The 16210-nt window shown below is 35.3% G+C and overlaps 1 long non-coding RNA gene across 1 annotated transcript; it reads left to right on the top strand.

Annotated features, from left to right (window-relative positions):
- Positions 1 to 230: 230 nt before the first annotated feature.
- LOC127798040 (uncharacterized) lies at positions 231 to 5597 on the top strand. Its single transcript, XR_008022322.1, has 3 exons — positions 231 to 1541; positions 1741 to 1843; positions 5477 to 5597. It is a non-coding gene; the product is annotated as an uncharacterized LOC127798040 (long non-coding RNA).
- The last annotated feature ends 10613 nt before the right edge of the window (positions 5598 to 16210 follow it).

Raw genomic sequence — 16210 nt, 5'->3', positions numbered from 1 at the left:
TTACTAAGTTTTGAGTTATTAATTTTAGATTTTCGGTATTATAATGCAATTTAATTCAATGTTTAAGGGCATAGTTGCAATAAGGAAATTAATTAAGTGGAATTAAGGTAGAAATTGAAATTTAAATGTGTAATTTCTCTTAATTAATAGTGTAATTTATAGTTATATATATATAATGCGTGTGCATTCGGTGGCTGTGTGTGTGTGAGTGATGGCTGCTGCTCTACAAACTGATTTTGCACGCAAACTCCATGCCTGCCGAGATTTATGGGAGATTTTTCACGCCAAGAGGGTTTTGCACGCAAGGAAGTATGGGCAAAAGTGGTGAGGTGGAGGGTGGAATTCGGCTATAAAAGGAAGGAGATGTGGGCGAATGGAAGCAAGGAGAAATGGCAGCGAGCGTGAGCAAGCATCCCAGTTGTTCCCTAAGCCATGCCTCTACAACTTACCCCATACCCTGTAACCCTCCAGCCACACCCTACAAGATTTAAGCGACGCCCTGCCAGACTTGAAAGAAAATTAGCAAGAAGATATGGGGTAGGGAGAATTGAGAGATTGACTTATCTCTCATTAATTAAATGTGGTACTATATATATATATATATACGTACGCAAGTGTGGCCATGCCCTGTGAACTCTCTGGCCATGCTCTGTAAATGCTGTAATCTTCACGCTAAAAGGAGGGATGGCCGAAGGAATTGAGGGTCGGGGTTGCCTATAAATAGAAGAGGAAGTGGAGAGCAAATGCAAGAAATGTAGAAGGAAAGGAAAGCTTGGGCAGGTGGCCATGGCAGCACCTCGAGTGGAGCAGGGCAACAGCAGCAAGCTGCGACGGTGTGCGGATGCGGGGCCGAGGCAACCTCGTACGGTGGTTCGTGGCGAGAGGCAGCTTGCTGGCGAGCTGGTGCGGTGATGGAGTCCGAGAGGCGGCCAAGAGCAGCAAGCCCGCGGCCATGGTAGCCATGGCCGCGAGCTCACCGAGCTGGAGCAGCTACCACGGTGATGGCAGCAGGGTGCGATGCGATGAGGAGCTTCAACGCACGGTGGTGGCTCACGGCGGGAACGGTGGCTGGCGGCGGCCGATGGAGGGCGAAGGTTGGCTGGTTGGCGGTGGAGCTGTGCGCGCATGAAGCTGGGCGCACGAAGAAGCTACAGGGGCGATGCAGAGAAAGAAGAAAGAGGAGAAGAAGAAGAAGAAGAAGAAGAAAAGAAGGAAGAAGAAGAAGAGAAGAAAAAGAAGAAAGAAGGAAAAGGAGGAAGAAGAAGAAGAAGTTGTAGGCGCAGGAGGCGGGAAGAGGAGGAAGAAGAAGAAGGGAGGAGAAAGAAAAGAAAAAACGAAAAGAAAAGAAAAGTAAGAAAGAAAGAAAAGAAAAGAAATGGAAAAAAAAAAGAGAAAAATGTTGAAAAAATCTCAGAAAAATCCCAAAAGATAGGAAACTATATTTTGATAATATGTCGGAGATTTTGGGGAGAAAAATTGTCCAGGCACGCTTTTCGAGAATGTGGCACGCATACTGAGGAAGCCAATGAAGCTAAGTTAAGGTAAGTAAAAAATTTTTTAGAAAATTCTAGAAATTTAGGAATATTATTTTATGAATTTTCGTAGTGAAATATTTGAGAAAATATTTTTAGAAATATTTAATCTGGAAAAATAGGAAGAAATAGAGAGAAAATTATAGAAAATGCCAGAAATTATGAAAAAATAGGTTTTAATGTTTATTTAAATAATTATGGTGATTAGGATGCTTTGAGGGGTAAGTTGAAGAGACTTGTGCAAATTTTGAGGTTGGCACGCAAATCGAGGTAAGGCACGGATATCGAGGTAGCCCGATAAGCTTGAGAAGGTAAGTGGTACTCCCCAATTAAAGTTAGTTCTATGAAAAATGCTTGGTTTATGCTCCTCGAAAATGTTTTCATCATATTGACATGCCCTGATATGTATCCATCACTTAGACTGCATATATGACATGACTATGAAATGCATGAATACATATTGATATCATTGATTACTCGCATTTGAGGTCGTAGGGAGTACGAACTAGCACCGCTGCCTTACCCAAGGGTGCACCCATACACCCCGGCTTCGAAAGAGGTGGCCGCTAAAATGGTAGGTAGCATGAGGGGTGCAGTTGACACCTACGATGAAAGACATTGCATACACTCATGACATAGCATTATGTACCCTTACTTAGATGGTTTATCATCTAACTTGGGTTCGTCCCTGGAACATTTAACGTTCCAGTCGGGACTTGTAGAGATGATTCTGAGATTGGTGATATGTAGTGGCGCGAGACATCAAGAAGCGAGTAAATGTACCATGTTATGTTATGAGTAGTTTAAGAATTATGTAAATTGTATTTATCTCTGGTGTGTAAATTAAACACTAGATAAGCCTTAGGAAATTTCGGATGCATCGTAGTTTTAAAAAAAAAAATAGACCAAATTTTCTAAAGCATAACACGCCCTGAAGAAGTGGGCTGTTACATTTCTGACTTAGTTTTAAGAAAAGTAGGAAAACTTAAGACCACTAAAGAATTTTAGGGAAAATTAGAGAAATTATATGTTAAGGAATTCACCCTTAATAAGCTTTATTTGCTTGAAAGTTTCTTTAGTTTTAAGATTGACCCCTCTAAAGACCTAGATGACAACTTAGATGTCTTTAACAAGTTGGTTCAAGATATTATAAATTGTGGTGAAACAGTGTCGGAGAAATACAAGGCAATTATTTTATTAAATGTCATTCCTGATATTTATAAAAAAGTTAAAAATGCCATTAAGTATGGTAGAGACACGTTAACACATGAAATTGTCATACATTCTCTTAGGAGTAAGGAAATGGAATTAAGGAGTGAGAGAAAATATGGTGAGGTCCACACGATGAGGGGTAGACCTCAATTTAAGAATCAAGAGGAAGGTAGCAAGAAAAAGAAATGTATGTCAAAATCAAAAACCCAAGGGAAGGGTAAGAAGTGTTGCAGTTGTGGGAAAGCCGGACACTTCATTAAAGATTGTTATGCTGAGAAAGGAAAAAAAAAAAAAAAAGAGAGATCATGAAGAGGCAAATGTGATTATCTCTTATAATCCAAGTGAGGTATATTAAAGAATGATTAGAAAGATCCTTAGCCTAAGTAAGAGAATTAGAGAGACCCTCAGCTTAAGTGGGAGGATGAGTCAATGGATAAGGATTGTGTGTCCATCATTCCGTTTTAGAGAAGGGTCGAGTATTCTTATTTCCACCATCTCGAGCAAGGTGAAGAGTCAATCCTAACCTAAGTGGCAGGATGAGGTAGATCCTAGCCTAAGTAGGAAGATGAGAGAAATCCTATCCTAAGTGGGGGGATGAGAGAGATCTTACCCTAAGTGGGAAGATTAGTGAAATCCTAACCTAAGTGGGATGGAGAGAGAGCTAGCTCAAGTTTATGTATTTGTTGCATGTTTATATGAATCTATTTCCTGTGTAGATGAATGCATTTGTTGCAAGATTTTGCATTTGTTGCATGTGCTAGTTTCTTATTGCTTGTGTGTGTTAGCCTCATTAGGAATCAAAGTAGAGATTGTTGGGTTTGTGTTTCCTAATGAGGCTTAAGGTAGTGACAATGTTTCGGGCAGGTATAATCTTCATAGGCTTCGGCCGGTGATTGAAGCATTAACCCATATCATCACTTATTGGCAACCTAATAAGAAGTCGGGCCATAAGTCCATTTACCATCTCTTTGGAGGAGAACTGGGCATTAGTCCATTTGCTCAAGAGATGGAGAAGCCTAGCCTATTGCTTTGTGTAAGCCCATTTTGTTAAGATGGCCCATCTTCTTTGAGAGGCCCATTTGTTGGATGCCTTAGTTGCCTCATATAAATACTTTGTTTTTTCTTTTGGAGACTCAAGTTTCTCTCTCCCCCTCTCCTCTTATCGGCGGCGATGTCTCCTCCTCATTCACCGACTTTCCTTACCGCTTCGTGCGACATCTCCTTGCTGATTTGTTTCCATGATGATGTATGCGGTGATCTCCTTGCCATTTTCTAGTCCACGCCTCATCAATTTTTTCTCTATATATTCGGTACGGCCAAATTTTGGGAGGTAAGCTTTTACGATTGATTCATTCTTTCTTCTCGCCCCATCTTCGTGATTCTTGTTCCTCTGTGGACTCTACTTCGTGTAGAGCATTTTGTTGGCAAGGGGGTTTCGGTTTTGGCCGAGAGAGAGTGGCGATTTGGGTGGTTTGGGGCTGGGTTTTTCGTTAGGGTTTGATGCCTTTATTCTTGGTGTTGCCTAAGTGGTGGTTCTGTAGCCCAGATCTGAGCCTTGATCCACTGTCTTCGTGACTGTCATTCGTTGGCCGAAACAAGGAGTTTACTTCGTGTTCTTCTTGTTGCTATTATCGGTTTACTTTTTTTAGTTTTGATTTTTTACACTAACCTTGTTTTGTAGGTGCTTCTGCTATCAACACAGTGCCTACTTCATAGTTGTAGTCGGTAGGATGGAATAGCATTTGCTGACCCAGTGATGAATCCGTTCAGCATATAGACAACCATCGTGTCCAGTGAAGGCTGGTACGAGGTAGTATTCGGTTCCAATGACGACTTTGTTGCCAGAGGAGTCATACAAAGGCTCAGGATCATCGGCCATCAAAGGGTTTGTGAGGAAGGAAAGGAGAAGAAAAAAGAGAATATGAGTATTAGTGAGCTTTTCATTTTGTTGATGTTTTTCATTGTTTTTTTTTTTTTTTTTTTGGATTGGTAGTAAATTAACGTTGAGTGGCTTGAATTTATAGAGATGGAAGATGAGTTGAAATCTAATTATTATCAGATCAACTTATTATCCGAGGTACCAGCGAAAGTAGCATCTATTATGTTTTTATTTTTATTTTTTGTCACTTGTCTGGCTGCCCATGGGATGGATCAATGGGTAAAATGTGTATGGCAGCTCTATATAATATAAATTAAATAAAAAAAATTATAAGATGGTCCAAAGTACATTAATTTATATACGATAAAATGATCAAATACGAAGGAAGATGCTACTTTCCATTGAAGTTTAATTGTTTGGGTAGAAATTAAAGCTGAGAGGCTTGAATTTATAGTGCTTGAAGAAGTGTCACGGTATGTATGTATATTCATGCATGCAAAAAATATATATATATATATATAATATCAATTTTGCTTTGTTTTCTTGGAGGCCATTATTTTTGTCAGCTAGCTATATGTTGGGGACCGGTAGAAGTTGAATTGATTTTAAGGTTATCAATAATATTGTTGTCCTGTTGACATTCGTGGATTTGAAATTATATACTTTCTTATGATTTTTGTTTTCCGTTTGATTTCTTGTCTGCCTATCCAGGTCCTATTTCTTGGATTAAAAATCTGTCTGTCCACATCAGGACCACATGCATGATCAGCTTTTGATTTTTCTTTACGGATATACTGCTCATAACTTTGTTATTATTCTCAGCTTTTGATTTTTATGTCATTATTTTTGTCAGCTTTGGCCGTCGGCTATAGCAAAACTTAAAGTCATGGCCATCCGGAGATGGCCAAGCAATCGAAAAGCCACGGTCAGAGGGATTGGAATCAGCGACAATGCCGGAGGATGAAAACAAGAGACTCATACGCGGCCATCGGCGACATTCCAGGTTGTCTCAAACACAAGCAATAAACATACCAAAATTTTGAAGAAAATAACAATATATTTTCCCAATCAAAAATCATTATATAATGATATTTTCAATAAATAAGACAGAGATACAATAGGCTCTGCTATCAATTCTTAGAAAAAATAAATAAAATGCACTTACTTCCAACCATTATTTGTATAAAAAACCTATATTGAAGTTGATTAGGATGCTTCCAATCAATCAGCTAAATGCACAACGATAGTGTATGCCTTCAAATTTGGACTTGATTGGGGACCCAACCCGCTTTTACTGTTTGTATGATTTTGTTATTTTTTCAATAGAGTAGAGGTGTCAAAAGGGCCGGGCGGCCCGCGGGCCGCCCGGCCCAACTCGTGACGGGCCGGGCTTTGGCCCGGCCCGTTACTGTTCATACGGGCTAGGCCTGGCCCAGCCCCCATTGGGGGGCCGGGCTGGGCCAAAGAAAATGGGCCCACGGCCCGGCCCGTCTAAGGGCTCGGCTCGGCCCGGCCCGTGGCCCGTTGGGCCCTTATGGGCCGGGCCCATGAGGCCCTTATGGGCCAGTAAGGCCCTTACTCATTTTTTTTTTAATTTTGTTATTATTTAGTAATTATTGATATTGGATATTAAAAAATTTAATTTCACAATATATATAAATAATAACCATCAATTAATTTATTTAAAATTTTTAAGTTAAATTTTTTATATATTTAAATTATAAATAAACATTCTCCTTTTTATATGTACATTATTTTTTATATCAATTCACAAGAAAAATTATAAGGCATATAAATTAATGAAATAATATTTAAAACTTAAGAATTAAGATAGAAAATATTTTAAAAAGAAACAAATTAATTTTTATATATGTATATATTATATGTATTATTTTTAAAAAAATTATTTAAAAACAAGAAAAAAAAAAGGGCCGGGCCCGGCCCGGCCCTCTAGCCCAAGGGCTGGCTCGGCCCGGCCCCTTTGTAGGGGGGCCGTGGGCCGGGCCGGGTCCTATCAATGATAAAAGGGCCCGGGCCCGACCCGGCCCTTTTAGTAAAAGGGTCGGCCCGGCCCGTTTAAAAAGCCCGTGGGCCGACTCGGGCCGGGCCGGGCCGGCCCTTTTGACACCTATACAATAGAGGAACCCTCTATTTATAGACTGGTTAAATGTCTATCTTCATTCAAACTAATCCAATCAAATTAGTTTGATTCAATTTGAAAGACAATTATCACTCTTTATCTAGTGGATAAATATTATGAGATAATTACTTAATAATTTAAATAATATTTCTCAGATAAATAGGACCGCCTAATGATAATTATACTAATAAATAATTACAATAAATACAATTAATCTAATAGATAATTACATGATCAGTTTTTGATTTTTCTTTATGGATATACTGCTCATAACTTTGTTATTATTCTTTTGGTTATCGCACCATCATGAGCGCTCTTACTGTTCAGCCCCACGATTTTAGCAATAAAGGTAAATCAAGGAACCCGGCAGATAGATTTCGATCCCTAGCACAACCGCAACACATAAGGACTATAAACGTTTTTCATTTTCAAGGTCGTTCCTTGTTAACTGAACTATTTTCTAGACATAACTCAAACACGAAACTTAGGGGCTCATAGAGCAACACCCCAACGATTTTTCCTTTGCCACTTGATGTACACTCTAGCACACTTGATGTACACTCTAGGACAACTTTGTTATTATTCTTATCTTGATAAGTTGTTGCCATAATATAATATGTGACATACTGTGAGTTAAAAAAAACAAACAAACAAACTTCAATCTTAGATTTATTGTGGAGGAGACTATATTTGAGGAGATGTCAGGGGCGAAGTGAAAGCGGCATTTATTTCTCTATCATCAATTTTCACGTGACTTAAGTTCATGATGGATATGTACTATTTATGCATTATGCTTGTTTTTTTTTATCTTGTCTGACTGTCAACGAAATGAATTATTAATTATTCTTCCAATGTTGCCTATGATTATCCTACCGATATACTGTTCAAAATTTGAATTTATTACATTAATGTGCAGAACGTGTATTGGTAAATTGTATGTAAAATAGTTAAATAGTACATTAATGTGTAAAACGTGTATGGTAGTTCTATATATATAAACTAAATACAAAATAATTATAAGATGATCCAAAGTACATTAATTTATATAAGACAAAATAATCAAATGGCCAAAGTTTCTTGAGCTGCAGAATGAATTTGCAAAGTTTCGTTTGAACTAGACTGAGCTTTAGATGGTTTAACATTTGTCAACAATTTATAGTTCTTTTTATTGAGGTTCAATTATTTATCCTTGTATTTTACTCTTTTTTTTTCCCTTTTTCTAATGAAGAAAATAGGTCCACCAAACCACCAGAAGAAATTTTTGAGGAAGAAAGGGATAAAGTTGATCAACAATTTAATAAATGTTTAGCTGGATTTTTCTTTATATATATATATATATACCTTTTGTAATTGAATCCAAAACTAAATATTTCAAAATTCTAAATTTAGATAAACAAGTCTCAATCATCATAATACCTTTAAAATCATAACAATGACTTTTGTCTACTAATTAGAGATTATTTATTTATTTAAGTAAAAATTCTACAATTCTACTCATTATCCTTCTACTCATTTGTTAGAAATTCTATCTTTTTATGTATTAATCAACATACATCAGATCATTACGATAAAATCATGATAGAGGGTGGGTTAAGAACGTGGCTTGTGGATACATATATATATATATATGTAGCTTTCTTTTTTTTTAAAAAAAAAGAAAAAAATGACGTAGCTTGCATTTTTAGAGGTTGTATTGGATTCTTTCAATTTTATCTTTTTAAATTAAAAATTATTTATTGAGTTAATGGGTCAAAATGAAAATAAGTGAGACTCAATTAAATGTTTTATTTTAATAAAATAATTCCTTTAATTATTTCTCATTTCGTCCCTACAGCTAGTCAGTAAAATTGAATTAATGCATGTGTAATCAGTTGTATGTCTATTGTTAATTTTTTTTATTATCTCTGTATATATCAATATCAATTATAATAGTGTATTTCAAAATAATAATAATAATAATAATAGTGGAACTACAGCAATTAAATGAAGATTAGGGTGACTTCATTAATGGTTGATTGGTGCATATTTTTTAATTGTCGTTATAATTCACGGTCATGCCTTGTGCCACGGCACCAATCACATGTCATCATTACTGATACAATTGATGATATTTCTAATTATTAAATTCCTAGAATATTCGTTGAGATTTTAAATTAAAATAATTTGGATTTTGTGGCCTGTCTGTTAATTTTGTGAGGAAGGCTGAGAAAAGGAGAGTGCTAACGATTGTGTTAATTTTTTATCCATCTATTATCATTGCATCTGCTATCAATTTGCACAGGTGTAAGTCCTCAATCCAATTGATTTCATAATTATGCATTCTTTTTGATGATTCCATTTTAATCCCCATCATCCCGTTGTGTGATTTCATAATTATGCCTTTTAATTTTTTTTATTAGTCATTAAATTACCAATTAATTTTGTGTTTATATTTCAATATTTGTGATATCTCTCTTATTAGTGAATCTACACTAATAGATTAACGATTGTATCTATTGAAAAATATATGTTGGAACAAATTAATTATAATAGTTTAATTATATGTCGTAGAGGGCCCCATAAAAAATTTAGCTTAGGGCCCTTATAATCTCAGGGCCGGCCCTAGTCATCTCCTTACCCAACACAATTAAAAGCATTACAGTTATATTATTCCATCATTACGGTTGAGGTCAAGAGAGAGAAATCAGATTTTGGCATTTCGTCTTCAACTAGTATTTTTCGTTACGGTATATTCTATTATGGATTCAGGTACGTTTTTAATTACAGTTTATGTGATTTACATGAGTTTTACAATTATGGGAATAATGATTAATTATATATCATGTTTATCATATAATATTATGATTTTAACTTACATGTGTATCAAAGCCTACGTTATAAAACTAGTGTTTTTTCCGTTTAAAAATATTTACTTTTCTTTATATGCGTACATCAACCTGTATGTAAAGAATTAACAGAAGTTGTATCGAAAAGATCCAGTGTGAATTACCGGCAGTGGTCGACGGATTAACGGCGATTCCAGCCACGTGGATCAATCATAGCCTGAAGCCTCTGCCACGTGCATCACTGTTTACTTCGGCAATGGCCTTATGCTCGCCATAGTCGATGACGGCTCATCGACAGCGAAGGCTTCGTGGCCGTGGCTGTTAGCCTCTGTTGCCTTTGTTTTCACCGTGCCGTTATCGGCATGAAAAGTGGTCGATGGGCATCATGGCTGTGGGTTTTCTCCACTGCTTGACTAAAGCTTCTTCTCTAGGTCAACCATAACAGTGGCCAACAAAACAGCCATGGCCGAAAGCTTAAAGCCATGGCCTTCGTTGGCCTTATGGGCTGCTACCACCGTCGATTATTGGCCTTCATCATCACTATCAATCATCCAATTGCCCCTTCCGTGATAGTAGCATCGCGGCTGAACGATTTACCGTCTCCATTCTTGCCGCTCTCGATGGCTATGGGGATTTTTGTGTTCTTCCATGGCTATTATGATTGGCAAGTCGTCGGTCTTGGTTTCTGATAACCGACGACATGATGGTGCCAATGCAAGTCGCTGATCGGCGACGGTATGGCTGAGAGGAAGAAGAGGCAACGAAGGAGGCGACGCACAGAGAAGAAGATGAGAGGCGGCGGCACAGCGCAATGAAGAGTTTAAAACCCTAATAGATTGGGGAAGAAGATGAGTCGACCTAGTAAATTTCTGGGTCGACCCAGTGGGTCAGATCCAATTATTTTGGATCAGGTTGCTCAACCCATTCAGGCCTGACCCATTTCATTACGCGGATCTGGATTCATTATCCAGACTGCGACACATAATAGATCCATAATTGGATCTATTTAATATATATATTATATATAATTATGGAATATATATATATAAAAGAAAATAAAATATTTATAATTTAAAATTTATATTAAGAAAAATTTGTTAGTCACAAAGTGACCAAATTTTGTAAAGTAAATAAATTTCAAATTATAAAATAATATATCCATAATTAGATTTATTTTTATATATACAATTCTGGTGTGTGTATAATAAATGAAATAAATATTTATGACTTAAAATTTATATTAAGAAAAATTTGTTAGTCACCAAAGTGGCCAAATTTTGTAAAGTAAATAAATTTTGAGCTATAAATTATTTTTAATTTTCTCATAAATATTATAGTTGATGACATTCAAATTTTGTTTGTTATTTGTTTATGGGTAAATTAAAGTTTGCACTATAAGGCTATTCGAGATTAACCCAAAGGTTAATTATTTGTCCTTATAATTGTCAAACATAAATGTGATAATTATTGTGTTCTGTTAATTTTATTTTGCATATCCAAAGATAGAAAATAGATTTAATAGATTTAATTGATGCATATTTAATTATCAATTATTGTTTTATTTTGTACATCTTAGTATTGCCCAAATGAGAACTATGATGTGCTTTATGATTAATGTCTGAATTTGAAATTACATGAATTTTTTTTATGCATTAATGTTGAGTATTTAAATTTCTTTTGCAATATCTGTGCTTGTTTCAATGCATTCGCAAGCATCATCTGTACCGTTTTTCAACAGATTAAAGAACCAAATATGTTTATGCGGATGACAATTGCAAACAATAAAGTCAGCGCTTTCCAAAACTGAAAATGCTAAGGAATTTATGAATTTCATGGAAGGGCGTTCCCAGACTGCTGATAAATCTCTAGTCGGTATATTAATGAGTTCTTTGACCACCATGAAATATGATGGTTCTCGTACCATGCATGAGCACATTCTGGAAATGACCACTTTAGCAACGCAATTAAAGACCCTGGGAATGACCGTGGATGAGTATTTCTTGGTACAATTTATTTTCAATTCCTTGCCTCCAGAGCAATACGGGCAATTTCAAATGAACTATAACACTATAAAGGATAAGTGGAACGTCAATGAATTGACCAGTATGCTCATTCAAGAGGAAACGAGGCTAAAGAACCAGATAGCTCATTTCGTTCATTTTCTAAAGTATCAAGAAGCTGGTAACAATTTCAAAAAGAAAAGTGGTAAGAGCAAGAAGAAAAGTCCTCGTAACCTGAATGATTCTTTGAAAGGCGCCCATAAAGAACCTATGGCTGTTAAGTGTCACTTTTGTAAGAAAAGTGGACGCATGAAGAAAGACTACCTGAAACATAAAGCTTAGTTCAAAAAAAAAAATGTAAGCCTTGTGCTTTATTATGTTATGAATCAAACTTTACTGAAGTTCCACATAATACTTGGTGGATTGATTCTGGTTCCACTACTAATATTTCTAATACGATGTAGGGTTCCTTATGATCCGAACCACAAGGCCAAATGAAAGTTTCATGTTCATGGGAAATAAAAGTAAAGCTCCCATTGAAGGCATTGGCACTTACCATTTGATTCTGGATATTGGACATTATTTAGATTTATTAGAAACTCTTTATGTTCCTACATTTACTCAAAACTTAGTTTCATTACAGTAACTTGATGTAGTTGGTTTTTCTTTTAAATTTTGTTCTAGATCTTTTAGTTTATTCAAACATAACAGTTTTATTGGTTCCGGTATATTGTGTGATGGTCTCTACAAGTTTAAACTTGATAATATATTTGCTGAGACTCTAATGACCTTGCATCATAATATTGGAACTAAACGCAATTTAGTTAATGAAAATTTAGCTTACTTGTGGCATAAACGTTTGAGTCATATATCTAAAGAAATGATGGAAAGATTAGTAAAGCATGAAATTCTTCCACATTTAGATTTTACTGACCTTGAAGTGTGTATTGATTGTATTAAAGGCAAACAAACAAAACATACTAAGAAATGAGCCACAAGAAACTCACAACTTCTTGAAATTATACACATCGATATTTGTGAGCCTTTTGATGCTTCATCTTTTGGTGGAGAAAAATATTTTATCACCTTTATTAATGATTTTTCATGTTACGATTTTGTTTATCTATTGCATGATAAGTCTCAATCTATCAATGCACTTGAGGTGTATATTAAAAAGGTTGAGAGACAATTAGATAAAAAGGTAAAAATTGTAAGGTCAGATAGAGGTGGTGAATATTATGAAAAATTTGATGAATCAGGTCAATGTCCAGGATCGTTTTCCAAATTCCTTGAAAGACATGGTATTTGTGCTCAATACACAATGCCAGATACACCACAATCAAAATGGTGTTTCTGAAAGGCGTAATTGTACCATAATGAAAATGGTTAGGAGCATGATGAGTCACTCATCTTTATCCTCATCATTATGGATGTATGCATTAAAAACTGCTATGTATTTGCTTAACAGGGTTCCTAGTAAGGCAGTTCCAAAAACTCCTTTTAAACTGTGGACAGGTAGGAAACCTAGTTTAAGGCACTTACATGTTTGGGGTTGCCCAACAGAAGTAAGGGTTTACAATCCACATGAAAAGAAATTGGACTTTAGAACTATCAATGGTCATTTCATTAGATATCCGGAAAAGTCCAAAGGGTATAAATTTTATTGTCCTAATCATAGTACTAGGATTGTTGAAACTGGAAATGCCAGATTCATTGAAAATGGTGAAATTAGTGGGAGTGATAGAATACATAATGTCAGCATTCAAGAAGTCAGGGTGGAAGTTCCTATGCCCAAGACTGATAAAGTTGTTGTTCCTCAAGTTGCAATCCAACCAAATAACACTCAAGAACAACAAACACTTCATGATAAGCTAGCAGTAGTTAAACCACACGCAATGGCATTAAGGAGATCTCAAAGAGAGATAAAATCTGCTATTTCTAATGAATATGTGGTTTATCTACAAGAGTCTAAATTTGACGTAGGAATTGATAACGATCCAGTTTCATTTAAGCAAGCCATGGAATGTGATGATTCTATTAAATGGTTAGATGCCATGAAAAAAAAGTTAAAATCTATGGATAAAAATCAAGTCTGGGATCTCGTTGAATTGCCTGAAAGGTATAAAAGAGTTGGATATAAATGGGTCTTTAAGAAAAAACGTGACTCTAAAGGCAATATTGAACGACATAAAACCAGACTTGTTGCCAAAGGTTTTACTCAGAAAGGCAGCATCGATTATAAAGAGACTTTCTCACCAGGCTCTAAGAAAGATTCTCTTAGAACCATCTTGGCTTTAATAGCTCATTATGATTTGGAATTACATCAAATGGACATAAAAATTACCTTTTTTAATGGGGATTTGGAGGAAGAGGTCTATATGGATCAACCTGAAGGTTTTTCAATTGAAGAAAATGAACACATGGTGTGTAAATTAAAGAAATCAATATACAGACTTAAGCAAGCCTCCCACTAATGGTATCTAAAGTTTAATAATACCATTACATCTTTTGGTTTTCAGGAAAACATCGTTGATCGGTGTATATATATAAAGGTCAGTGGGAGCAAATTTATTTTTCTAATCCTGTATGTTGATGACATTCTGCTTGCTGCTAATGATCTTGGTTTATTATATGAAACTAAGAAGTATCTCTCTGAGAATTTTGAAATGAAAGATATGGGAGAGGCAACTTATGTGATAGGAATAGAAATATTCCAGGATAGATCACAAGGATTGTTAGGGTTGTCTCAAAAAGCATATATTAATAAAATTCTAGAGATATTCAATATGGATAAATGCTCATCAGGGATAGTTCCAATTCAGAAGGGGGATAAATTTAACTTTATGCAATGCCCGAAAAATGAATTGAAACGAGAGCAAATGCGAAATATTCCTTATGCATCTGTAGTTGGGAGCCTAATGTATGCTCAAACTTGCACCAGACCAGACATAAGCTTCACTGTCGGGGTTCAGGGCAGATATCAAAGTAATCCAGGCCTTGATCACTGGAAAGCTACAAAGAAAATTTTCAGATACCTACAAGGAACTAAAGATCACATGCTCACTTATAGAAGATTCGATCATCTTGAGGTGATTGGCTATTCAGATACAAATTTTGTACGATGTGTTGATACCAGAAAATCAACATTCAGCTACTTGTTCCTATTAGCCAGAGGAGCAATCTCTTGGAAAAGTGTGGAAGCTAAGTTCATGGCATGCTTTGAGGCTACCGTTCATGGTTTATGGCTACGGAATTTTATTTCAGGGTTTCGGATTGTCGACAATATTTCCAAGCCGCTGAAAATTCATTGTGAAAACTCCGCAGCAGTATTCTTCTCTAAAAACGACAAGTATTCTAAGGGTGTTAAGCATATGAAAATCAAATACTTGGCCGTTAAAGAAGAAGTTCAGAAACATAGAGTGTCAATAGAGTATATTAGCACCAACCTTATGATTGTAGATCCTATGACAAAAGAACTGCCACCCAAAATATTTAATAAACATGTTGAAAGGATGGGCATTTGGGATATTATGTAATTTGATTCTATTAAAGTTTATGCATTTGACATTTTGATTTCATATGTTTTTGATATTTCTGTTTTCTATTTGTATACATAACTATTTAGAATAAAGTTGATAGGAATAATTAAAGTTGGACCATCATGATCATCTTCATTAAAAGTCATGTTAAGTTGGAAGTTAGTGTTGTTGTACATGGAAGGGACTGGGTCAGAAAGAATTGACTCACAACCGCCATGACCCGCATTAATATTTTAACTTAATAATGACGTTATAGTAACCAAAATAAAGAGAATTAAAGTATGATTATTTGTGCACATTATGTTCCTTCTTATTAAATCATAAAGGTAATGTCATATGAGCCAAGTGAGAGAATGTAAGAATTATCTTGTGGCTCACATGATAATTAAGTAGATATCTCAATAGATATTATAGTGTTTATCTGATGAGATAATTAATTAAGTTCATTATCAGATATAATTGTATTAATTTAATAAGATAAATCAATGGATTTAATAAGATAATGATTACTTAATTCTATTTGGTTTAGAAAATGTTAAAGATAACTCCTAAGAATCTTGATGGGAGACTACTTCTACTATTATAAATAAGGGATTTGGTTCTCTCCCTACCCAATACAATCAAAAGCATTACAGTTATATTATTCTATCATTACGGTTGAGGTCAAGGGGGAGAAACCAGATTCTGGTATTTAGTCTTCAATTGGTATTTCTCATTACGGTTTATCCTATTATGGATTCAGGTAGGCATTTAATTACAATTTATGTGATTTACATGACTTTTACGATTATGAGCATAATGATTAATTGTATATCATGTTTATCATACAATATTATGATTTTAACTTACATTATTTTCTCATCTCACAACCTTGATATTTATAATTAAATAATAAAATTAATCAGTTCATTAGAAAATAAAATAATAATTCAGTTTGATCAAATTGAAGCAACGGTACCAAGTCCATTATTTAATTATGGGTTTATAATTTATGCATTATAAGGATCTCAAAAGTGATATCCTTATAATTTATTTCCAACAACAAGAAAGACTTGGATAAAATATTTAGATAAATAGTGGGCA

Source organism: Diospyros lotus, chromosome 3 (assembly GCF_014633365.1).
Source record: "Diospyros lotus cultivar Yz01 chromosome 3, ASM1463336v1, whole genome shotgun sequence".
NCBI classification, from domain to species: Eukaryota; Viridiplantae; Streptophyta; class Magnoliopsida; order Ericales; family Ebenaceae; genus Diospyros; species Diospyros lotus.
The sequence above is the reverse complement of the archived record's forward strand: the minus strand, read 5'-3'. Positions and strand labels throughout refer to the sequence as shown.